Below are 27,520 nucleotides of genomic sequence, written 5' to 3'. Positions count from 1 at the left end.
AATAACTCTGAATAATAAAGACATTAAGTGTATGAAAGCAATAACTTGTACACATTATGAAATATGTACGTAAAGTCGTTATGTCAGCGATGATTATCTTATGTGAGAGGGCTCATCGAAAATATCGAGAACAGAGCTGTGTTAACTACATTAATTACTTGAGGCGTATCCTTCAAGGTATGGGCCAGATGACTATGTGCAACGATTCAGACTATCTTTCTACTTAACACGTTTCTCAAGCATCTCAGGCAATTCTGTTGGAATGACTTACTGCAGCAGACTTTTAGTTTTAATACGCGATATTATGAAATTCTTTCACTTTCAACGTTATTTTTATCATAGGGGAGGAGAAAGAAGTAGGTCAAACAGGACAAAATCGAGTGAGTACGACTGACGGAAATCAGCAACGATGCTTTGCTTTGATAAGAATTCCTGTATAATAAGGGTCGTTTTATAGCATATACGTCGTAGCGCAGGCAATTAATCTCCAGCGTAGTACCGCCATCATTTTTATGGTACTCTCTTCTCTTGCTCAGCAGTTGTGAAAATTGTGAGTTCTAATCCCACTTAAGAGGCAAGGAACCGTTTATAAAGTTTTCTATTTATTTATTTTATTATTTTATTCTTTTTTTTTTTTGGCAACCGAAAGTAAGTTAGCCGTTGACTGACTTTTTCACCATTTCAACTGAAATGGACCCTTCAAACTTCAGCATTATTAACAGCTGTTATTTCACTTCTGCATTCTTTGTAGTTCAGTTGGTATAGACGAAGTCCTTTGATCGGAAAGACCTGCGATCGAATCAGAGCCGGCGCTAGGGTCTTTGCCGCTCGCATGCAATGTCTATCTAAGCGCGCCCCTGTAACGATCCGAGCTTGTGTGGTACGATAATAAATATTTAAATTATTTGAAATTTCTTAAATAAATTTTGACAGAACAGCCACACGTTGGTTCGCTAAATGTAATGAACCACGGGTGTTGACTAAGCAGGATAATAGTTAAAAACCCGAATATTCAAAATATTCTCAAAAGTTAAAGCAAATTTTGATAAAGCCACCTCACTTTAATCGTTGAATATAATGATACAGGGATTATAGCCTTATCACAGACCCGAATCACTAACAAAATTAAAATGAATTTTAATTAAAGTTAAAATTTATTTGAACTAATGTTTTAAAAATTCTTGCATTTTACAAGTTACTAAATTCTTAGTAACTTGTAAAGTTACTAAGAATTCGGTAACTTGTAAAAAATTTTTTAATAATTTTTATAAGTGGAACTATCTTTTAGGAAAATAAAAGAAACTCAAGACAGATGAGAAAATAAGAAAAGAATTCAGAAATAATTAGAACATTTAATATAAGTATTCAAAAAATAACATCATTACAGAATAACAGAAAATAAATTATATTACATAAATATACTTCACATTTTTTTAAATCAAAATTTTAGGGTTTTTGATTGCATATTCATAAAATTAGAAATAATGGTCATAACGTCTAATTTCGCACATATATCATTTTTAATAGCTATTAACGCCAAACTAGCAAGCCTTTTTTGTGACACTTATTCTTAAGTAGGTTTTAAATTAAAACCTACTTTTAATCAATTTCAACTTGGAAAAGGAACGTACACCGCTCGTTACACTAACAGGTAAGGTTAATAGTATTCTTAAAGCAATTGAAAGGTTAGGGAAAGATAAATTATTAGACAAAATAAAATTAAGAATATCAAAAGGGTTTTGAATATTTAAATTATCCTTCCGAAAAATATCTCGGAAAGTACATAACTCGTCATATAGTTCATATAGTCATATAGCATTTACGTCTTTATTGTCGCCGTCCTTCAAGAGAATCTCTAAATCGTCATAATTTAGAGAAATTATCATAATATGTTTTTAGTTGTTCAAAACGTTCTATTAACGAACACATTGCAACGTCTAGAAGTGTATAAAACACATTCACTGTAAATTTATCTTCTGGCGATTGGGGCGTTTCGTCATGATGCTTGTAGTCAAATTGCCTTGTCTTCTTTCGTCGTCGGACTTCCGTACCAGTTTTACATTCTTGTTCTCCGTCCACCTCTTCATTCAGTTCTTTTGCCGTTTTAGAACTTTAAAATTTGTATCTGATCGATACTCTTGAAAGAATATTTTTAAGTTTTCGATAGATTCTAAAGCAAGTGTAATGTTCATATTTTAGTCTTGAAGAATATTACTCACAGTGTTTATTCAGTTAAGTAAATCATGCCCATTTATAAGAGAGGAAATAAATTTGTAGTCCTTTATTAGCACATAATGTTTGTGCTTCATGCTGAGTTTCTTTATTAAAATCTTCATTATTTAAAATTTCAAAAAGTGCATCGTAAATTTCTCGTAACTGATATCGTAGAGGGCGAATTGCATTAATTTTACTTTCCCATCGCGTATCTGATGGCTGTTTCAATGTTAATTTTTTACGAAATTTAAAAGGATTGCCCAACGTTTGTAAGAGAATGTAAAGAAATTGTATATTTCTTGAATAATTGCAAAGAAACTAATTGTATCTGCATTCACTTTGGCTGAATCGTTAATGATTAAATTTAGAGAATGAGCAGCACGTGGAACGTTAAAAGCCAATTTTGGAGCCCATATTTTTTCCCTTTCATATTTGCCCCATTGTCATACCCTTGACCTCGCATGTCTTCAATGGGAATGTTCCATTTTTCGAGTTGTTCCATTATTGTTGCGCATAAATCACGTCCTGTGGAATCCGATATATCTGCAAAACCTAAAAAGTTTTCCCTGATCTTAACAATTCCATTGTCACAGGAAACAAAGAGAATAATAATGGTCATTTGTTCTGTTTTACTTACATCAGGTGTGCAGTCTAAAATTATGGAATAATATTTAGATTTTCGAATTGATAATAAAACTGTATCCCTGATTGCGTTACTAAAAGTTTCCAATATTTCATTTCGACTGTCTTTACTCAAATAGTGTACTCTATTGTTTCGTTGTAGGATCCTTTCAACATGATTTTCCATAATGGGATCGAACTTCAAAAGCAAACAGTTCGACTAATTTTAAAAAATTGCCACTATTCCTTTCATATAATTTATCAGATGATCTGCGAAAAGTTAAATTTTGGCTACCAAGGAATTTTATAATTTCAATCAAGCGTTCTAAAACACTCGTCCAATGTTTCTTTTCCATTGAGTCTGGCAATCAATAGTAGTTTTGTTTTTTAAATTTTTATCAACTTCCTTCCATTTTAAGAAATTTTTCATGTGAGTTAAACTAGTCTCATGTATATGCAAAGTTGTACTTACATTTCTCCAATCGTTATAGCCTTCTACAAGACTACTTGATTCGGTAGGTGCGAAAGGTTTGCAACAAAAGCAAAAAACAGAATTTAAAGTTTCGGAATAAATGAGCCATGTTCTTGGCACGAGGTCACCGTTTTCCATTTTTCAATTATAATACGTGTCGCCAAATTTATGACTCTATGTATCTCTAGGATATATTATATTTTTCTTTTGAACAGGCCCCATTTCAATTAAAACAACTCGTAATTTTTCATCAATATTTCCCCATTCTGAAATCACCTGGATCTAAATTTACAGAGACTAACAATGTGTTAGTTTCGTAGTCAATTACAACTAAATCTTCTCCTAACTATTTTTCACTTAAATCATGCATCTTGTTATCTTGTTCAATAGTTGCAATAGTACTTTCTTGAAAATTGGATTATGTACACGGTTCTTCAACCCTGATTTCTGATGTATCGAGTTGGTTATAATCTGCATCAGAATATTTTAATATTTTAACAAATTTATTAAGAGTCCCAGTTTGTTTCTTAACATCTGCTTCTTTCGCAGCATGACGCTTACGATTTTGTGCACTGGATAACTTTTTTTTAAATTTTTGATTCCATTTCTATTTTATACCCCACAGTAAATTATTACACAACACGACAGAGAGAAGAAATAATAGTCCGCACTGCTCTACTGTCAGTAGCCTACTCATGAGATGCGTACCATATGACTGGTTAACCAGCAACAAATGTTTTGTACGAAAATTCGTTTCTGCACATAAAAACCGTTCACCATTTCACTTTAGATAGACTGCAGTAGACACAACATTCTTTAGGCAAGCATTTAGCCTGCTCTCGCTGCAAAATTGTAAACAGCCGGCTGATCAAAGGGGCGGCAATATACAATTTTTTTAAAATTTTTATTCTGTGTATCCGGCCAATATTTATTTCAATATTGATCATTCTAAGATTTTTTTGTTTTCATGATAAAAATTTTGTTTCTTGAAAATGAACTTATGAACGGTGCCCCGGCGGCGGCGCCCTCATGCTCTGCATGCCCCCTTCCGCCAATGACTAAGGAACTTTCATCAGGTGTTTTCGAATAAATGTGAGTCGATCTCATACGGCAGTGGAGATTTTCCCGGAAACTTCGGTTTTCATCCCTCAAAAATTGCCAAAACCGTCCCATAAACGCACATAACCACAAACATAGGACACTTAGGAGAATGATGTTAATCTGCAATGGCCCCTGGCTAGGAGCTATTAACTTCTGACCAATACCTGATCTCGGATCCAAATACCATTACATGTATCCTGGATACTTCCATACGCTAACAATAGAAACTTCATATCTTAGGTGGATTATCACTGCTATTTGAGCTCTGATTATTACTTCGTTTCAGAATGCAAAGTTAATTAACATCATGTCCAAGATATCAGCATCTTTCTGTTTCAAGTTGAAAATGAAAAATACTCAGAGTCTCAGAGCATCCATTTTGTGAAATAGATGAGGTGAGGCATTCATTCAAAAAGGAACAAAAAGAAAAAGCAGCCTTTACGTTATAATTGAGCTACAAATTCTTTAATAAAAATAGAGAGGTGGAAAGAGAAATAGTTGTAGGTCTGTTTGACCTAGGGGCTGCCTTTTCCTTCTAATCAATTGAGCTCTAGATTCGAATTCCACTTTGAGCATGAACGCATGCGAATACCTTTCGAAGGTAGACGATTTTCGTCACCCAGTGCTTATTAGAGGACTTATTATCACTACCTGCTTACCAGAGGTTTCGAGTCACTCTAGGTTACATGGAATGACTTCGACTCTTCTGAGTCGAAGTTTTGAAAGAGAAGTGAACTGCCTTTTAATTCCATGTAGAAAATAAGATTCTCTCGACATACTTAAGATAATTTTTTTTATATTTGTTTAGTCTTGTTCTTAGGTACATAAGATGGTGAAATCTATCATCAGTAGATAGAGGGCTTCACAGTGCACAACCTGGCAAGTAACTCGTTTTTATTATGATAAGCTAGTTGTCTTATGCCTGCTGAATACAGGAGCGAGCAAATTAATCATAACACTCACATTTTAAAGAAAATTTTAATTTCGCAAGAAAATAAGTACAAAAATTAAACTCCAAAAATTAAACTTCATTACCTAATAACTTACATGTGCTCCTTTCTTCCTAATAAGTTTATGTAGTCGCTTAGGCATGGACTCTACCAACGTAGAACACACTTTTCTCGTTTCTGCATCTCGAAACCATATTTTTATAATTGATTGTATTAAGTTATCCTTTGTATCACAATTTAATTCTCCAAATCTCTTTTACCCTATGATCCACAAAGTTTCTATTGGGTTAATGTCAGGAGAGTTACTTGGCCACTGAAGCAATTGGACGCTGTGATTTTTGAAGAACCTTTTCACTTTTTTTGAAGCGTGGCATGGAGCGAGACCCTGTTGCAAATGTGATGTTTGTCTTTCTAGATCTGTGAGACCACTATTTAAATTCCAACACTTTTATGTATTGGTCACTTTCATCACACCTTCGTCAGGCACACGTGATCCTGGACCATCATGTCTGAAAAAGCCAAGCCCAGAACATCATTTCAGCTGCATGTTGTGCCGCTCTCCTTGTACAAAGAAATAGCTCCCATCTGAGAATATCGCCTTCTTCCACTTCTCAACAGCTCAATCGTTGTACACGTTTGCCCACTGAAGCCTCTTTTTGTACATAGCCTTCGTCAACTGTTGTTTCTTTTTTGGTATGTGGGCAGTCCTCCCTGCTTTCAACAATCTGCGATTGATTCTCATATCAGAAACACAGAAACATTAATCCCATTAACTGCCAAGTCTCTATTTAAATCTAAGCAGACAATCTTGTACTCCTTTTGCTTTTCCTAACTACGAGTTAGTAAGTGTAGTTTTCCTTTTTTGCCCTCATTTTCCTTTTCTCTCAGGAAAAATGGTATCTGCCCCCCTACACCTCTATAAAATTGCATTAACAGTACCAAAACCAACGCCATATTCATTGGTAATTTGTCTTTAAGTCATGGATATGTGGTAAAAAAGAGTACATATATTTGAACGCCTTCATGAAGATGTATCCATTTTATAGTTGCACAAAATAAATAAACCACTAAGAATGTCAACTTTATGTCAACTTATTTTCACTATTAAAATTGCACAATACTATTATAATAAATATCGTACAGACAGTTAAAACACGCAGCTCTCAACCAAAATAGTGAAATAAAACTGAAACCATAAATGAAACAAAAATCAAAAATTTGACGAAAATTTGTCTTTTTCGAATTAATTTGTCCGCTAGTGTATATAATTTGTCTGTAATTTCATGTGCTATGCTTTTCGGTTTCCCAAATTTGTGGGATGAGAACCCAACCATTTCCGTATGATGCCCGCTAATTGTAGTTGAAATCCCTTTAAAAAGTTTTCTTCCATCAGGGGATTCGATCTCCTCATTTCATTAAGAAGGCTCCATTAATATCTGTTAATGATGCTGAAGTTTGAGGGTTCCATTTCAATTAAAATGGTGAAAAAGTCAGTCTTAGAAGCAGAACTTCTATTCTGTCTGAAACTGATGTCTGTGAAATAAGTGTACTACATTGGAGTACATTGTCAAAATCAACTGACCTACGGTAGATCTGATGAAGAATGAGTTATTCAAAATTTAAATGACGAGACTTTTTGGTCTACAGAAAATGCCCGACGAAGTTCTTTTGTATTCAGTTGGTACTGAATAATTTGAAAGAATGTTTTGTATTTATATACCCGTTGCATTTGTATTATATTAAAAGTATTTGGAGATAAGACGATCAGAAAACTGCTAAGAAGAATGTGGTTCTATTGAGAATGTGTGGCGGGTCAGTTGGTGGCTGGGTGTGTCAGCTAGAGGCTTTTATTTTATTTGTGCTGTTATTCTAATTTGATTACTGCAATACATCTTTAATTTCATCAAAAACAGCTTCTAGAATGTTACACAAATACTTCAACGGAGCATAATCCTGTAATGCAATTATATTATTTAAAAAAAAAAAATCAGCTAACGCCTTTTATTAGGGATTAGGTGTATAGACGTATACGCTAGGCCATTTTAGCTATGTGTCTAACTTTTGGAGCTGAGTGGGTAGTTTAATCTCCACTGGTAGCCATTCAGCAATAGCTAGCCGACGGGCTATCACTAATTTAAGCGACCGCAGTGAAGAAACAGCTCAAAAAGTGTCTCTCGTACTCCCTAATCTTAACAATATCTTTAATGTCTGAAATGGTGTGGATTCTACGATCGATTTTCTTCTTTCCGATTTTTTTTTTTTTTTTTGAGAAAAAAAACCAGCTTGCCCGTGCTAGAAAGCGACTAATTCGGGAAGCAGTCGAAAAAAGGCTTAGAAAAAGTTCATCTAGTCGGCGAATAGACCTGAACTTAAATCTATCTTCGGATGGCTAAGTGCTGAGGAGTGCATGCAACACTTCCACTGAGGTACACAGACTCGGTTATTTTATTTAAACTGTATTATTTAAATTAATTATTACTATTTGTAAAACAGAATATCATCCTGTAGTAATTTACGAGTACTGTTAAGTCAAATCTCACAGCTTTTTCTTCAAATAACATTTCCAAATTTCTGTTTTAAATGTAATGAGATTATTTTACTTCAACACAGTAAACCATTAGAAACGAAGCACTCCTTCAAATATACGGTGAGGTTAATCCGATTAGCATTTTTGTTGACGTCATCTCTCTCTCTCACATACACACACACACACACACACACACACACACACACAACATATATATATATATATTCGCGCCCTGACACAAAGTTAAAAAAATTTGTGAAATTCCGTATTACTAATATCCTTATAATTCTAAAAACACTACATTATGATAATACATGAAAGTTCAGAGCTCAATTAGAAGTGAAAAAAATTTCCCTAGCTGTAGATGGTAGTTTGTTAAGAAGTGTTATAATTTTTATTTTATTTTATTTTTTCAAAGATAAAGAAAACTTACTTCTTTTTCTTCCAGTAAGTATGAAAAAAATATTTTCTTTTTGGTGTTTATTTTTTCCATGATGATTGTCTCGATTCCTTAAAATGTATTACTTAAAAATATTTACTTAGCATAATTTTGAAATCAAAATCTGTATGCATTTATTTATATTTGACAGCAGTCCTGCTAATGAGTTTTTATCAGATGACTCGAAGAATTTAGAATGACCAGTTGCCTTGTGCTTTAGGAACTAATGGAATTTTCTGACCTCTTATATGTTACTTCGACACCGTTAACCTACAGTTAACTGTTTGAAATTTGCACGCATACACACACATACGACTTGAAAAACTCATTCATTTTTCGATCCTTTGATTTCTGACTTTTCAAGACTTATTCAGTCTAAAATTTTTCGACTTTCTTCCGGCCTGTTTTTGCAAATCCCAAAGTAAATCTGAGTATTATGTAGCTCTTGGTTTAGCTTTCATTTGTCATTAGTACTTTCTAATATTTCGCTCGTTATCAAAAGATGGTCTTGGCAAACTTTTCAGTAACACATGCTTTACCAGTAATTGCAAGAAGTTTTAAGAACTGCTACTCCATGCAGCACATTTTGCTTTCTTTATAAACACGATCTCCTGTCCTAAAGGACAGGAGATTGTGTTTATCGTAAATGGTCAGTAGCCTTGAGACAATGATAATGGCTGCTTCTGAATTGCAATTCGTTAATTGAATGTAAAAAAGAAAAAGAAAAACGTAATAAATTCGGAACTTCTCAATAGAATGATAGGAACCTGTCTCGATTCCTTAAAAGCTGAAGCAGATTAAATTGATCGCAAACGGTCAGTATTATGCTTAATCATGAAACAAGAGTGGAAATAAATTGCGAGTTACACACACACACAAACTGCATTCAAAAAGTTAATCCAATCATGTTTTTTTTTAATATCTCAATATAATCTGTGTTGTTGGAAATAGTAAAATCTATGATTATGATATGGTTTTTCTATGGTATATTTACATATCGAGCCACTGAAAGCGATCCATCTCAACATTAATTCTGATCAAATATGAACAGTTTTGGATTTTCGTAAAATAGCAATTCAATAAGTCAGGTGGATATAGTGATGAAATAAGTGGAACTTTTAAACCTTGTTCCTCAACCATCTCATGCTTAAAACCACGCAAATGTACCTCAAGTGTGTGATAAATTAAAAAAAAATACCCTGAAATTAGAGTGTTTTTTGTTTCTAATTTATAACAATAAACTTCATGTTGACAACACTACGAACAACATGATTTTGATTAACAGGTATTTGAAATAATTTCATAAATTATCCCAGGGAACTTATCACAACGTAGTATAGAATCCCAAATTTTCCTTGATTTCTTCTCACCGTTTTAAACGACAGTCTCAATCTTTACCTTCCATTGTTTATTTTTTTTGAATAAAAAGCGTATATATATATATATATATATATATATATATACATACATATATACTGTATATGTTAAAGATACCAAGCTATTTTAAATATATAGAAACCTGGTTTTAATCCATTTTCCAAGTAACTTTATATATATATATATATATATATATATATATATATTATTAAAACATTTTAATGACTGATACCGAGAGATCAAGAGTTGACATGGTATATTTGAAAAGATTTTACTGGTTTCGTTTCGTTGAATTGATCAACATCTTCAGGTATCACAATCAAAGAAATATATAAAAAATTACAGAGACTTAAAATTGCATTAATAGAACAAGTACAAAAGACAGTAGCGTGTTTGAAAACAAAATGCGAGCTTGAGTTTCAAACACGATACTGTCTTTTGTACTTGTTCTGTTAGTGCAATTTTAAGTCTCTGTAATTTTTTTATATATTTCTTTGATTGTGATACCTGAAGATGTTGATCAATTCAACGAAACGAAACTAGTACACTAGTAGCATCTTTTCAAATATACCATGTCAACTCTTGATCTCTTGGTATCAGTCATTAAAACTTTTTAATAATATTTCCCACCGAGTAAAAATGAATTATGATAATATATATATATATATATATATATATATACACACACACACACACACACACACACACACAAACACAAAGAGTGCTGAATTTGCTTTTTTAATTAATTATTTTTTTTTTAATTTTATCTTAATTTATGATGAACAAGGGACTTTTATTTTACAGCCAAGTTTACTGCTTAATCTGATCTTTCGGAAGCACTAGTCACAGAAATATTTGCATTCGCGCATTATCCTTAATTGAATACGGGATTTCTGTCTCTAAAGAAATGTTTTTTTTAGTTCCAATTAAAGTCCAAATTTTCATTTTGAAGGATTAATTATCCATAACTGTGAAGTGTTGCTTAGTAGAAGAACAAAACAACTTCAGAAAATTAACCTAATTAGTGAATAGCGCTAATTAAATTGCCAGAGTTACGTTCTTTCGTGTTGAAATGGAAATTGGAAGTCCCAGGATAAATAGAACATAAAGGAAAAATTAGATGAGCCTATTATAAAACTTGATAATTCATTTGTTAACTGAGAATTTAAAATAAAAATAATATATTTTAAAAAATCGAGAGTTAAAATTTTTTTCTTTTTTCCTTAAGTAAAGAATAAGACCGTGTGGACTGAATTTCTTTATATTTGTTTTAACTTAATCCTAGTCAAGAAAAGTTGAAAATCTATATGGTATTAAGAGAGTAGAGAGCTCAAGCTAGTCAATTAAGTCCACAAATCCATGAAAAATTTTAAATGATTTCGAACCTATTTTTGGCCTCCAGTTGGCAAGTTATTTTCATCTGTGTTTTAATAGTCTATCCTCGGAAAACCTAAAAGTAGCATTGACTCACAGATGTCGGAAATATTACTCTAAAGATCATACATGGATTGTACTACTTCTGGTCTCCAATAAAAACGCTAGATAATGGCATTACGCTCTATCCAGCAAACAAACATTGCTCGGCTACTTTTTTGCGTGTGAATTGTGACATTCATGATTTCGAATATGTATCAAGAATGAAAGATTGTGATTTATCATCTAATGAAATTTGATAAGCTTAGTTGACTTTCACAATGAGTCTTTTCACTGATTGTAAGTTGATTATCAGATTGATAACCCGCCTTTCATTTACAGAATTTATTGGTTTTTATTTTTTTTATTTTAAATAGGAACAAATTCATGAGAAATGTAAAAGTAAAACAAAATTACTAACTTAAAAATAGGTAGAATTTTTGGCTATTTCGTTATAATTTGCTAGTAAAATACTTTTATGGAAAAAATATTATCATCAAGATGAATCCAAGGCCTTCACCAGTAACGAATATCAAATCTGTACGATGCAGTTAAAATTACCATTTAAATTATAGCTATCTGGAACCCTAAAAGAAACTAGCTGTTTCTCTGAATTTATACATTTCTGTTTTTTTTTTTTCTTTTTCTAGAATCCTCAGTGTCGAATTATTACACCTTCAACCAATTCAAATTGAAGATTGTTCTCTAATTGAACTTGCGTATGGAACTGTCATCAAAAAAGTATTTGATGAATAACCGAAATGTCATCGTAACAAGACAGTTTAACGTCTATTAATGTTTACCACTGGGGAATAAACTTCGTAAATAAAACATAAATTAGATTAAACATATTCTTTACTATTTATTGTCCTTATTCAGTTTTTAGCGCCCTTGGAAAATTCGTAGTTAGGCTCCTTTTATTATGTGATGACTTCGATAATTGGTAAAATATCATACGCTTGCACTCCACTGACACTAGCAATTGCTCCTTTGGCGAATGGTTCCTACGCCAATGTCTGTATTGAAAAATAATCAAAGACTTTAGTGTTTGTCTAAATTCTCTGCATCAGATTAGTAATCTGAAGAACGATTCTTCTAATATAATAATTTCACTGGAGATTGCCAAAGCTTGAGAACTGAAGGGTGAATATATAAATGTGAGATATGTAAATCACTCCCTTCGGTTGCATATTTAAGTAAACCGTGGAGTGGTGATGAAAGCAGTTTGGAATTTAAAGCCAGACAAATAAAAAATTGTTCTCGAAAATCTAAAAGCACACTTTCCGAACATAGTCATCTGTCCTAGCAGGAAATTCCCTTATTAATTCATGTCTTAAATTATCAAAAGCAATTCGTTTTGAGAATGTAAGCTATTATATCAGCCTGTTACAATGGAAAAACAGTAAAGTAACGATTTCTTTATTAGTAGCTTGTAGTGGTATACTGTGAAAAAAATTGGAGGAAAAAAACGTGATATGTTGTGTAGCCAACTCGTGACATTTCTGCGCGACACGTGTGTTACATGTAAATTAAAACTGATTTTTTGCTGTTTCATTAAATTGTACTTTTTACTAGTTTCATGAAAATGCATTTAATTAGATACATTTTCTGTTTTAAGAAACTTGTATTTTGTTTACATAAAAATAAACAGTTTAATGAAAATGCACGTATTGAAACATAATAAATTAAAGAGGTTTGTTTTCAAGTTAAGGAGTGAAATGAAACATGTAGATGCTGTCCGTCCAAATTGCGCTGTTTGTTACAATTATGCCTAACTTTGATTTGCATGGTGGTATTTGAGAAATGTAACATTTTTAATGTTTATTAATGTTTAAAACGCAAATTTAAAAGTTACATATCGATTTTATGAAAAAAATTAGAACCGTCTTGTAATTCAAAATTATGGCGTATCTTTGTAGGTGTTAACAGTTGTTATCATAAATTATACTGTTTTTAAATATAAACCACGCTTTTTATTTCTGTTTAACTTTTAGTTTTCCATCACAAATATTTTATGTGCCTTCATATTTTGATTTTGATAAAATTACATTTTTAAAAACTGAAGTTCCTTGTAAACATTATATAACGAGACTGGCCTAGTTGATCGGATGGATATTGTATCCGCTTTCCCACTGTGGCTTGAATGTTTGGAAATCCTTCGGTGATAGATGATTTTCATCGCCTAGTGTGAGACAGCCATCCTGTTTATCAGAGTCCAGTAGCGCTTGTAAATTTTCAATGGTTGGTTTCTAGATCTCAGATCAATCAATGGATCAATTTTAGTATGTGCTATAGAAATCATTGCACTGCCATTCAGTTTCGTTACGAAATCGGTAATTTTAAATAATTTCAAGAAGTTTTCATTTGGAGTATCTCCTTTCCTTTGAAGCTATATGCGCTTCAAAAAAAAATAATAAGTAAATTACTCCCTAGTAGTTACTGAACCGGCCCGTGTTTTTTTGTACTCTACAAGGAGATAGCAGGTGTTGATTACGAGGCTTGATAGCCATCATTGTGTTCGTCTGTTTCTTTGGTCAGCAAAAACTAAGAAGCATTTTCTCTAATAAAAAGAACACGAACAACGACGATGAAACAAGAAGAAAGTTCTCCTACCACGTAGAATGAGATATTAAATCATGCTTGGATGAGTTCTTCATTGCTATTAGAAAGCTTTCGTATGATCATGGCCGCAGGAAAGTTTATTTGAATGATTCATATTCTTTTTTTTTTCTTTCAGCTTAATAATTTCCTTAAGAAAGTAAACTATATTGGAGATGTTGTGCAACGTAATAATTTGCCTCACATATATTAATTATCATGTATACGATATTTATGAGGAACAATAATATAATTGCAAACAAAGAAAAGTTAATTTTTGAGAGATACTTTCATTCATCTTGAAGATAGCGTGTGATTTCTTTCATATTCAACTATGATGCATCCATATTTTTTTATTTCGTGACAGCATTCAAAACAAGACATCACAGAATGCGTGTTCGTAGAATTTCATCTTTATCCAGTAAAAGGTTACTTCCGCACACGAAGAAAGGGATGGGGAGGGTGATGCGCCCATAAACAAAAAACACTTAATGCATATGCATTACAAGACGGCGTAAGAAAACAGTTTGTGCTCTAAGATGGTGGGATAACGAAAGAGCAGATAGCTAATGAGAAGACTGTCATCTATTGATTTCAGATTAGCAACACTAACGACGTGCCCGGAGTGAAAAATGATGGCTGTACGAGGCACGTAACTGAGTCGCGTGGAAAGTTTCAGTAAGTGTTCTTATTTCAGTTGCTACACGTTACCGGCTGCTGGTTGAACGAAAGAGATTCCAGGAAGATTAAAACTAATGCTGGTTTTTGTTTTATACGTAATAACTAGTAGCGTGTGGTGAATGCTCAAGGAATCTAGCGGTCGCTTTATGGTTATTGCTGGTTCAGCATAGGATATCGGCTACTCGCTCAGCGCTAGCGACTTTTGCCGTGTGGTTCACTTGGGATTAGTCGTCTAAATGTTTAACTCTCTGAGAAAGAGAGAAAAGCTAACGAACTATTCAGATGTTAAATTTTTACGGATGCATTAGAACGAACGTAAGAGTTAAATGCTTGCGGCAATGATCAATATGGCTCGTTTGGAAGCAAAATGCAAAGTTATCAAGATTATTACACTCTCAAAAAGGAGTGCTGGGAAGCTCATTTGTCATAAAAGTACTGCGGGTCGTCTGCTGCAGCTGTGCATGCACGGTTATTTTACTGACTGCACAGTAGTAGAGCCCAGTTCATTATTAAGAGGAACTTACTAAGACCTACATATTTTGCTGTCGTTTAGTCAGTCATTTCTACCTTTTCTGAAACTGATTGCGCTAAAAGGTCACAATGTACCACAGAATGGTCAGCCTAAGATCATCTTGACATATCCTATCGACAATAGATAAAAAAAATAGATAGGTGAAGATAGTTCTTCCTCAATGAAATACGGAGAGCTCTCTCTCTCACTGAGAATTCAGTTTTATTTAATGTTTTTATAGGAACATTATGCAATCTTAAGTTTCAAGAATAAGATTTTTACTGAGTAAGATATGAAAGTTATATAAGAAAAACTCAGTTACCAGGAGAATAAATCTGAGTGAGCTTTAAAAAAAGCTTTACAAGTCAGCGAAATAGCTTATTTTTTCTTCATAATTTTGTTGAATAGTTAATTTTTTTTTTCATTTTTTTTTTAAATGAACGAAAGGATACTAGAATAGTTATTGCAGTTGAATAAGCATTGCAACAAAAGGCTTACTATGTAATTGAAATCATCTAAATTATTCTAATATATCGTCTTCTTAACTTTATTTTCATATTTCTTGATCTTTATATACAGCCTCAGATAGGGAAGAAACTAGGCAAAAGTTTCAGTGATGATATGTTTGCATAATCTCTTTCCTATCAGATATTGCTGATATTTTCACGAAATGTTTTAGACATTTCACAATTTTCTTCATGATATCCGTCTTCTGTGTATCATATTCACACGTTTTTTTTTTTTTTTTCATTTCCTTCACTGCATCTGTCTTCTGAGCTTGTTTCATCCAACTTAATATCATACCTTTCCAGAGAACACATGTTCATTACATTCCCAATGCCTAAGAATTTTGTGAATGTAAATTGCATGTGTTCTTGGGAAGTAAATTGCTGCAATGTAGTATAACGAAACACTATTAAGTTAAATGTCGTCAATGTGTCACTGGCAATAGTAAAATTTTAAAACGAATGAAACTTAATTCAAAATTACTAAATTAATTAGAATTAGAGGAAATGAAACTTAAAATTACTTATTAAATTATTAATACATTTATAAATTATTTCCAATATAATCGGGATTAACTTAATGAAGTTGTTAATAACTTGTTAACTTATCAATAAGTAATTTAATTATTATCAACTATAATAGTTAAGGTGACCGAATTAAATTTGGTGCATGATCTATATTAAAGTTTATAGAGAGATATAGTCAAACTATTTGTAGAGGCAAAATTATACAAAACAAAATTATATGTTCAAAATATATAAGCGAAAATCTTTTGAAGTTTTCTACATTGCGTTCCAACTTTTGAAACATTTGTGGACGTTTACAAAAGCAATTTTTACAATCCTTCTCTGAATACCGCAAATTTTTCGCAGCCACCATGATATTTCTTGCTTTAATCGATTGAAAACTGTCGATGTTCGAAAATTCAACTTGACAATATATTGTATGTAAACACGAATGATTAATTATTCGTTTTATCGCTGTAATTGAGCGTTGTTTATTAGTCAAAACATTCAAAATGGTAACAGTAATTCCTTTCTCGCTGGATGGAATTTAATGTTTTTTTGTATTCTTTTTATAGTATATTTACTGTCTTTTAGTCCTCCGCTTGGACTAATAGGATAGATAATCTGGAAACCCGGATCGAGATACAAAACAAGCCACTTCATACCTCTAATAAATAACGTCAAGTCTCACACCAACATGCTAGTTTTTTTTTTTTTTTTCTGTATGTGTGTGTCTATGTAATATTGCGTTTTTTCTGTAAAAATTTGCCAGTAAACTAAGTACCATCGCAACCAAAACCGAAATTTTCTGAAACTAAATTTAGACTCGATCGTATGCAAAAATGAATTGAAAATCTCATTTACTTATAGTAGTCATTCTTACTATAATAAAATTCAATCAAAAAAAAAAAGAAAAAAAATTCCAAAAGCTAGAAAATTTGTTCTCCAAAAGTTATGAAACACATTTCTGGTTCCACATAAATTGGTTTTTATTTGTTTACTTATAATTCCGAATAGTGTTACGACCTTATGCACGCACGCACACTAAGTGATTTCATTTATTGTAATAAATAAAATAGGGCCGGTGTCATTATTATTCTTTTTACTGTGTTCTTTAGCATTATATAATTTTATTAGCTATTACTTCTTGTATTATAAGGTACAACTGTTTCGTATTATGATGTTAATAACGGTATACTGAAAGCCCTATTTTGATTCGAATCGTTTACTGTGCAAAAAGTTGTTTGTGGTATCTTTATACACGGCATTCAATACCGTAGAACTGTTATTTCCAGGTGCCTTTCAAATCATTTAGAGCAAAAACTTCAATCGTTTGGTTGACGTTTTTCAATGTCAGTTTATGGAGGAAAAAATCTATTCGGAAAAAGTTCGTTTGAAGGGTGGTCATCTACAAAAGATTGCTGTTGAGCACACAGGCTTGCTAAACAGAGGAAGTTTTCAAATTCTCCTTAAATATGTCATCGAAATTTTTATTCCGAAGATATACGTGCCTTTTTTTGCTACCTGTTTCTTATCACTGACACGTGCGCGCTCAGAATTCTATACCGCATGGATAGCCGTGGGGTTTGAATGCCAGTAGAAGGCGCCCAGAAAGATTTGGAGCACCGCTGGTCACATGAGTACGTCAGGCTAAACATATAATACGAAAAAGACTGCCCAGAAAGATTGTCGGTAAGTACTTTCTATGCTTCAGGCTCCACTGATTCTAACACTAAAATGTCCAGAGCTGTAAATGGCCGGAACTGCTCTCTAAGATAGATTGATTTGGTGAGAATCCAGAAGTAATTATATTTCTGGGACTGTAACTGACGTGCTCCCTGTAGCATTCTAAATATCAAAGGGATAAAAGACTCCATTGCTCCTAGTATCTAGTTATACGTTGTAACATCCATTCGTTTCACTTTTTTGTGTAAAAAATGCTATTTTTTATTTATTTTAATATCATTCACCGTGAACATTTGATTTGATACAAATATATCGAGGCTAAGTTAAGATGAATACTTTTGCTATGTAGGATAACAGAAAGCATTTCCTTTCTCTATTAAGAAGGTTAAGTTGTTTCTCTATGAAGAATTTTTTGCGTGCATTTAAAAAAAACAGCACGCGAATTGGCAGTGTTCCAGAGATCATATACATTTGAGATACGGCCAGTTCTGTATATTTCAGAAAATAAAGAGTAAAAATATCCTAGCACCAAGTTTTTGTGTGTCATGAGAAAACAGAGTAAGTAAATTTTCTTAGGGTTCACTGTTGTTGTTGTTTGAAATGAGTTAGTTGATAACACCCGGCAGGTTTCACAGGAGTAGAGAAGGTAGTCTCATGAAAGAAAGGAAATGATATAATGCACGAATGAAGAGTAAAAGTAAGAAAGAAAAAAATTAGGTATATGGAATTTGATTATAAATCTGATCATTAATGGGCTATATAATTAGCTTAACCAAAGTTTTAGAAATTCTTCAGAAATGTTTGTTTCCTTTTCAGAATGTTTTTTGGAAGGGGGGGGGGAACTAGTTCCAGCTAATTAACCGCTTCTTATCAATCCTCACTCTTTCTATGAAATTAATACCATCTAACGTGGCCTTTATTGAAATGGCTGACTATATACTTTAAATTTAAACCTGAACGGACACGTTTCCGTTTTTTTTTTTAAATATCTCATATTAAATAAGTATGTGTTTGGCCATTTCGACCTTCCTATTTATTTGCCGGCCTGAGTGGCATACTGGTCAGCATAATAGCTCTCCAACCAGCAGAATGCAGGTTCGAATCCTGTCGTAGTCACTGATGTATGTGATTGTCTTTAGGTGGAAGACTTTATTTGAGCGGGCAGTGGTCCCGCTCAAATAAGCGGGACCACTGCCCCGCTTATTTGAGGTCTGAAATGGCTTGAGATAGGTCCATGTTTGGTCACTACAGCAGAGTTTATGTACCAGGTCAAAATGAATAAAAATATAAAAACAATAATTAAAAAAAGACAAAAAAATCAGTTAGTTCATCCACGGTACTGTACTATAGTTTGCAGCCTTTCGGGGGATAAGAATCACAAAAATCACTTTTCACTAAATTGTCTTTTATCTTAATATATTATACCTTAAATCAATAATGAATTACTTTCTTTATATATAAATGAACACCGTTATCAAGTCATTTGGAACTAATCACTTGGGAGAAAAAAAAAGACTAAGAACATTAATAAACTCGGTAAAAAAATCGAAATGAGTTATATTACAGATTATATTTAAGAGTCTGAGACTCTGAATATAGCAAAATACTGGAACAGCATATGTTGTTAAGTCAGATCATTTTATATAATTATATATTGATGATACAGTAAATAAACCTAATGCATAGACCTAGAGCAAGTGTTCTCAACCTGGTTGTGGTCGCGGGCTCATTCGAGATTAGGAAGAGAGTGGGGGGGAAACCATAATTTTTTCTCGGAAAATTTATACTTGCTTATCATATCAAATGATAACAATTAACAAATTAATTAACTATGAAAGTAGAATAAATACACATACAACATTTATTATACAACTAAATTAAAGCATCTCACAATAAGCAAAAACATTTCTCTTTGCTCTGGGTGAAACAAGTCTTCTTCCCAATCATTGTTGAATATACAGGTTTGTTGTGTTTTATTTGGATTACTCCTTTTGGGCCAAAATGTTTAAACACCAGAAAACAATGTATGGTCAACGTATGGTCAAAGCGTGCCGACAACACCGATGGAGTGGTGACACATCCCTCAAGCGCGCGATTGCCAGTAGACTAAATACACATATGAACAAAATTGGAACTGGTAACATTCCCGCTCAAAGACAGAGGAATTACAAAATGTTCATAATATAACATAAATGCTAACATTTTTTTTTACGATTTCAATAAATATTATTACTTGGAGAAGACTTATATTTTACAGTTTTAATATTATTTTTTCCATATTTAATAATTGATAATGGGTGCATGCCAATAGCTCCGCAGGCGCATTTCCGCCCGCGGAGCTATTTGCTTTATGATTGAGAACCGCTTGCCTAGAGTAACGTGCTACAATGGACTATTCGTCCAAGCATGGCTAAAGATAATATAATAATAATAAAGGATGAATAATAATAATAATGAAAATGTTACCTCATTTCGGGAAATGTTTATGTTCCCTTTAGATTTGATTTTGTATGCTATCTACTTATTATAACTCTGCTCTGACTGGATACATTATACGAAAATTTTGCATTTCGGTCTTTATTACAATTTGTTTTCATCCGAATTTTAATTCATATCGGACACGTTCAATTTTTTTTCAAATAAAAAAGAGAAATTCAGCAGTCTGTTTTGGAATTATAGTATCTTTCCTCAGTAGAACGGAATTATTTAAGGAAATTTGGTATTCATGATTTTGCTAAACTTTTGTTGAGTTATTTCAATATTGTTTTCAGTCACACTAGTTTAATGGCAGAATGAGGTATAATTTCACACACACATTTACAAAGAAAATGTGTTAATTAACTTATAATGAAAAAAAGAGCAAATTAATTTCCATTTACGTTGAAAGTAGTTTTCTTTTTGGAAAACTGCCTACATTAATACAAATTCACAGTCTTGTATAAAAATATAACACGTTTAGTCGAATTTTTGTTTTGATAAATTATTATTATTATGCGATGTTTTTAAGCAATATCAGCTGTATGAGTAATTGTATTGATTAAGCTTCTAGAAAAACCGCAATTATATACTAAGTTTAAAATACTAGCAAATGCTGCCGAGTTTCTTGAATATTTACAGTTTGTTTACTTTATCAAGATTTCTTCCTAAGCGGTAAGAAGTCGATAAATTTACAGGTACGAATTCGCTTTGGCTCAATTATCCCCTTGTATGTTAGAATCTTGAGAGTCTGTGTAATTCTGTTTTCATTTTTTTTCTTTAAACAATTAATGCCTTCAAAACTACAGGAATTCGAAAACAAAATGCCCTGGAAGTAGGTATGTGGAGGGAAAACTTATTATTTTGGTAAAAAAATTGTGAGGTATATCTAAAAGTATTTAAACATGCAAACTTCTAAACTAAATTTTGAAAAATAAAATCAAATGCAATTTTATTTCCTCCTTAAAAAGATGGGGGGAAATGAAATCCCAAGAGAGTTTGAAGTTGAGCAGTTCCGAGTAATTTCTACTGATAAGTGAATATTTGCAGTCACAGAAACACATCTCTTTCACTGAGCTAATTTTCATGTCCGATACCTCTGTATAACGAATTACCCACAAATGTGACAGATAATGTAATATTAGTATTTTATATGAAACTTTAATCATATAATAGTGTTTAAGAAATAAAATTATCCCTAATCCTAATGGCACAACAGTTGGTAGATTCGTAGTAGTTTTCCAATTAGATTCACTCCGGAGAGCTAAGTTTTCTAATTCTAAAATTTGTCTTTCAACTTACAGGTTATCTTGTTATAAGATAAGAAAACGAATTGTTCAACGAGATTAATCTTCTTTATTTGAGAAGGAAAGTTTCCAGAACTTAACTTACTATTTAATTTCCTCTAATTTTGTTAAAATTGCGTAGTTGCTCCTTCCTTGAAAACATGTGATCAGTGTAACGTCGACAATAACTTGCACGAGTTTTGGAATACTATTAAATCAAAGTACATTATCACTAAGAGAGCCTCTGTAGCCCAGTCGGTATAGAAGTCCTTTGGTCGGACAGACCTGGGTTCGATTCCTTTCCAAGACGTGAGAAACATTTATGTGCACTCTTCTGACTAAAGGTGAGTTAGTCTGTCTCATACGGGGGGGAAGGTTTTTTTTCACAAAGAAACTCGGGTTTTTCGTCCTCTAGAACAGGCAAACCGAACCCCTGCACACGCATCTACAGACATAGGACACACCGGGAGGCCTAGGACCAACCACATTATCCTCGAGATTGTTGCGGTTGTGAAGTACACAGCTGAAAACCCAAATGGTGCGCGAAAAGTTTAAAACAAGACATTATCACTGAGTTTCAAAATATTCTGAATTCCATGCATCAGAATGAAACAAAGGCTCACTTATTTCATTTCATTGCTAAGTTTTTATTTGTATATTCCTATTTTACAAATTTCATTAGAATTTGTACAAATAACATTACTATTTGTTTAATTTGATTTATATCAATTTAAATTGTTAATTCCCAATGAAAAGTCTCATTTGGTGCTTTCACTTTGTGGCACTATTAATTTCTTATCCTTGATTTCCGTATGCGGAAATCAAGGATAAGTAATTAATAGTGCACTAAACAAATAACTTAGATTTCCGACTTTGAAAAAAATTAATTCAGTTTCAATTAAAATTGAACTAAGAAAAAAAATTATATGTTTAGCAACCTTTTCACAACTGACTTACCTTATTAGTTTCTGTGCCCTTAACTTGCAAAGATCTAGGTTTAAATCCCATCATGGATGCAAAAATACTTTATAAAGGTAAAGTGAAGATTTAGGTACCGTATTATAGTCTAATAAGCTAACTGCATGATTGCCTCTCCGAAACTCGGTTTTTTAATCCAGAAAGAGAGTAAAATTCTTTAGAGATATATAGTATAGATAAAGCACTTGTTAGATTTCTATAACATTTTAGAACATTTTAGCCTTTATGTATTGGAAATTCATTGTTTCAATACAAAAAGGCCAAGCAGAGTCCTAAAATGTTCGGCACGATAACGAAGTGCATGTGATATCAACGTCACATGCGGTTACTAAAAATGAGAAAAGTGGCGACCTCAGCCAATTTGATCTCTGGAAGATAGTTGGGTCCCGGAGGGCAGGTGCCTGTGTTTCGAAAACAGCCACACTTGTTCATTGTTCCCGTACTATTGTATCAATGGTGTACCAGAACTAAATTAACCATAAACAGACATTCAACAGAAGGGCTTACATTGGTCAGCCACGCGTGGTTGATTATCCAGGCGATCGTCGGGTATCACCACTCGTATCTCAGCAACAGTCACATAGCTCACCCACATAGCACAGCCGGTGACCAACAAGGGTACTCATGATGACGGCCAAGCATCGCAAACGCCTCGCGTGGGCGAAGGAACGTCGGTAGATGGAAGAATGGACCATCGACAGATATAAGAAGATCGTCTGGATGATGAGTCCCATTTCCTGCTGCACCATGCTGAAGGACTTGATGTTGTTTACGCATTTGGCGTAAACAACAAGTTGGTTGCACAGTCGGGGTTCAACAGGCCGGTAGAGGGTGGTGTTATGGTTTGGGGAGCTTTTTCCTGGTACGCCATAGGTCCGTTGGTTTTCATCCCACAAAAACTGAATGGTGAACGCTACAGAGACCTTTTAGCCAACCATCTCCACTCATATCTGCCTGAGGTCTACCCCGAACACAGTGCCATCTTTCAACAGGACCACGCACCCTGTCATCGGGCTCGTACAACTACTGAGTGATTGAAGTTCGCCACATTGCCTTGGGCCCAAATTCCCCTGACTATAACAGAATTGAACAAGTGTGGGATATGCTAGAACGGGGTGCGATAACTGCTGATCCTTCTCCAAGGAATGAGCTTGAACTGACGGAGTGTCTGTAGTGTGTCGGAGTGTCTGTAGGACATAGGTCGAATTACGTATGGATGATGTTCGACACCTCGTGGAACCTGTTCCTAGGCGTCTGCAAGCTGTGATTGCACAGAAAAGTTATTAGGTGGGTGTTCCTAATGTAAAGCTAACCCAATGTACATTTAATAGGTATATGCCTTCATATATTATATTATATTAAGTCAAATACAAAGGAAGTTATTAATTTTAAAGGAGAGTTAGGCACATGAATCAGGTAAAAAGAAAATATGAAATACTGAAAACTCAGTTTGAGGGACATGCACGGAAGGATAGTTCACGTTTTTATTCATGACAGAAAATAATATTTTCTAAGAATTTATTTAGCTTAATAATTAGGATGCAGTATTAAAAGTATATAAAATACAATTACCTAATAAACAAATTTTGGGTCAGCATTTTGAAACTTCACATATTAATATTTCCATGCGTTACTTAATTTAATTATATAACTTTTTTATAAAAAACGTCGCCTCATATTTTTTATAATTAATTAATTATGTCCCTCAAAATAACTTGTAAATATGAGTGTAAATGGATGTATCATAAAAATCCATCGTACCAAGTAGGCACGCTGGAATTTGGTTGGAAAATACTGTTTGGCGCGGTATTAAATGTGAGATTAAGATAATTAAAAGCATGGTTTAAATTATTCGTCACATATTAACAGCATGATTACATAGGGGAAAATATGTAAATGTTATTTGAATAACTTCATGTACCAAAGTTTCCTCTGCTGATTTCAAGAATCACACCATTTGTTTTGTGTGTGGGGGAGGGTCTGCACTCACCAAATATTTTTAAGGTCTCGTTTTGCAAATCCTGTAATGATTGTTTCTGTTTTTTACTATTTTCTAAAGCAGTTTTACTGCCTGAATGCGTAAATGAAACTTCAGTGATCAACACAAACCGATAACCATTCTAACATGCCTATACGTTTCCAAAGGATGAGATAACACGTAAAGCTTTGTGTAGAGACCAAAGACAGAAAGGTTTAAGTTGCTCCATGCCTCTAGTAAGTAGACAGTGGTCTCATACTGATGATGATGATAAAACTATATATCACCTAAAGGCATTCACAATGCTAACAGTGGATTTCCAATTTTGCTATTCCACCAAACAGACCGGCCGACATATATATTCCCAAAATTCACAGTCAATACATCGTTTTACTTTCAATTTTCAGTTGATAAAGTTCCATCGCTTACTTCCAAAACAAAGCAAATAATAATAATAATAATAATAAAAGATTGTTTCAAAGTTTTTCTTTGAACATATAAAGGGCCTGGCTATATTTAGCGAATAACATTTAAGAGAAAGGGGACAGCAAATTCGCTCGACAACCTTTGTGTTCAAATCTCACTTAGGTATGGATATTTGTGAATTTTTTTAAGTTGTAGATAAGCTCATTGACATGAGAGACCACAATTCTACTTATTTTGGACCTCAAGTAGCTTGAATGTCTCGCTTCCTGGTTTCTAGAGCACTTTTCCAGGATTAACCCTTATCCTACTCAGAGTACTTAGATTAATGTACTACATGTGTATAAATTTAGTGATTGGAATTTATATAAAATGTAAATTTTTATTTAAATCTTAGACAGGTATATGACTCGGTTAGTTTTTTAATAAATTCAATCGTCGCTGAAGGGCTCTTGTATATTAAAGAATGATTATTGTGGTCATATTTTATTAAGCTCTCTTGTAGGCTTCTCATGTGATGCATTTCGCAGCAATCTGGACAGTGGATATTTGTAGCCACAAATTCTTTACGCACCAGATGAAAAACTTTCTTTACCTCCCAATTCAAAAAGGAATAACTGAATAAAACTGTATTATCTTTATTCCCATTCCGGTCTTTTCCATTTTCCCTTTTTTTCTTTTATTTTCTTCTTCTTCTTTTCCTGCTGTTCAATTTTTTAGGTAACCCTGATGTAATTTCTAATCATTTTGGCTAATTTCTATTTTAATTCTATTTCATTTCGTATATACCTCATTTTCTTGTGTTCATCAGCTTTTCTCAGGGAATAATTCATGACACTTTAAGCATTCATATCACAAAGGTTGCTGGTATTTTAATAATGGTAATTGTCATTGAAGAAATGTTATGGCCTTTGTCAGTGCTGTGTTGTTTACTCTCAATTTCTATTATGTTAACCTACTCCTGTTTTCTGTTTACTTCGATTTCTTACGATGGTTTTTCGAAACGTTATCCTGAAAATATATGCTATATGCATGTATGAATTTCAGTTGAGCTAGAAAGATTTTTTTCTTTCTGAACTATGGATACTCAGGATTAAACGAAAGTCATATCTGTATTAGCTTTTTTGTTTCTGTATTATTCCCAATGAATTTATTAGCTCACATTTCTTATTTTACGTGGCTTATCATCATGCTGGTATTGAAAAAAAACTGCAATGGATTATTTTTAGCAAAAATATGGCTAATGGTGTATATAGAAACAGAGCTGATTTAAAAGTAATATTATAGAAGAGTAGTGGCTTGAAAAGTTGCGCTCCACTCTTGGTGGCTTAGGTAGGATTCCTTGTATATGGACTGAATTCGCATGGAATCGCATTCTGTCTAAAATTACCTAATCACAAAACGGGAAAAAAGTCCTAAATGGTTGATAAAACATTACAATATAATCGTACGCTATCGATATAGTGCTAAGGAATCAGTCATTGTCTTCCTATTTGGTTAAGTTTCATTCTTGAACATGCATTATTAGATTTAATCAATTTGCATCAAAAGCGGCAATCATCCTACACTGTTCTTTGAAACGACATTGGTTACATGCAATTATAACAAAAAAAACCTCTCTTTACAGAGAAACTAATAACGTATTGTCCTCTGGCAGTAATAATTGTTGCAATGAATAGCGGAGGACATCATTTGAAGAATTGTGATATTTAGCTCTTCTGCTCCACTCCGGAAATATTGATAAGTGCACCTCATCAAGAAAGTTGTTCTTAGCCATCTCCTAAGTTTCTTCCAGTTCATCTTACAGATGTTCTGTCGAATTCAGGTCGTGACTCCACGTTAGCCATCTGATTACTATTATCTTAAGCCAGTTTAGAATTATTGCTTTGTGATATGGAAAGTTAGCGTGTATTTGTACCATAAAATACGATACACAATTATTCAAAATGTCAACTAGGACCTATAGTTTATAATTCTATGTACTAAAACCAGTTGACTACCTCAGCCATAGCATAATGCCACTTCCAAAGTGCACGTTGCGACAACGAACACATGTGCACAGGTAGAAATTCAGTTCTCCGGCCACCCTTTATATTCACACATCCAGCATAGTTGCAGATTATGTACTATGAATCATCTCTGTAAAAAGCGAATTTTCATTGCTCCACACTTCTGATTTTTATACATATCCGTATGCTAATCGATGATGTATATTCGTTCTGTTTGCAAAGGTCTGTTGCATTTTATTATCTTCTTGTCGCCAAAATGCCGATGAGATTACCTGTGGCTACTTGCACCTTCAAAGATCCAAAGCTATAATCGTTAACTATTTACATGCACACAGCATGTTTTCATTCGTCATTGCGGTCCTAATATTCAGGTTTAATATAATGATGTTTATTTGATTCTTGACATTTTGATGAATGTTCATTTTAATATTTAAATATATATTCTTCACATCATGTTATTTTTAAATGTATATATGCTCTAGTATTCCGTATTCTCTGTTCTATATTTATCAAACTATTTTATTTTAATATTTTGCATATGGAACTAGAATTGTGAGAGCATTTTCAAAATATGTAAATTTGTTTTAAGTATTAAATAAAATGACTATGATAAAATAATATACATTTTATTTTCTATTAAAGACGGTTTTCATATCATGTCTTTACATATTCCATTTTGCCATTCACACCCCCCTATGAGTAAAAGCAGAAAAAAACTAAGACGCTTGTTTCGTCAACTTAAAATACAAGCGACCAATAATAATAAGG

At 33.1% G+C, this 27,520-nt stretch overlaps 1 long non-coding RNA gene across 1 annotated transcript in view; it reads left to right on the top strand.

The window, feature by feature from the left end:
• LOC150094476 (uncharacterized) overlaps window positions 1-27,520 on the top strand; it is a 107,772-nt gene that overhangs the window by 63,629 nt on the left and 16,623 nt on the right. The window contains exon 2 of the long non-coding RNA XR_016550225.1: window positions 27,395-27,519. This is a non-coding gene — a long non-coding RNA (uncharacterized LOC150094476). The remainder of the gene's footprint in view (window positions 1-27,394; window position 27,520) is intronic.

This window comes from Typopeltis vanoorti, chromosome 22 (genome assembly GCF_054136105.1).
Source record: "Typopeltis vanoorti isolate ZY-2024b chromosome 22, IOZ_Tvanoo_1.0, whole genome shotgun sequence".
Classification (NCBI taxonomy): domain Eukaryota; kingdom Metazoa; phylum Arthropoda; class Arachnida; order Uropygi; family Thelyphonidae; genus Typopeltis; species Typopeltis vanoorti.
Note: the sequence above shows the minus strand (reverse complement) of the source record. Positions and strands in the feature narration are given on the sequence as shown.